This window comes from Sturnus vulgaris, chromosome W (genome assembly GCF_052056855.1).
Source record: "Sturnus vulgaris isolate bStuVul1 chromosome W, bStuVul1.hap1, whole genome shotgun sequence".
NCBI lineage: Eukaryota > Metazoa > Chordata > Aves > Passeriformes > Sturnidae > Sturnus > Sturnus vulgaris.
Genome location: NC_142282.1, coordinates 38788784 through 38789134, shown reverse-complemented (window position 1 = coordinate 38789134; position 351 = coordinate 38788784).

The window sequence follows — 351 nt, the reverse complement described above, 5'->3', positions numbered from 1 at the left end:
TGACGGCCGTCGTCACCGTCGCCTCGTTGCCGCAGCTCCGGCCGCTCGCACTCCGCGGTCGCCTCCGACACGTCCGGACACCACCGCACATGCGCGACATCCGGGTAACACTCTCCGCCGCCACAGCCGAGCGCCTCCGCACTCCTCTCGTCACACACCACTATTACGCCTGCGCGCCCGTCGCCCCGCAGTAGCCATGCTGCAGGCGGGCGGCCACAATCAGGGTTTAATTTTATCGTTGGCGTCCGGCGGTGGCGCATCGGACGAGGCAGGCAGCGCTCTTGCAACCTCAAGCGCGGCCCCAAAAAGGAACAGATCCAAAAATGGAAACCCAACAAATGCGCAGGGCCG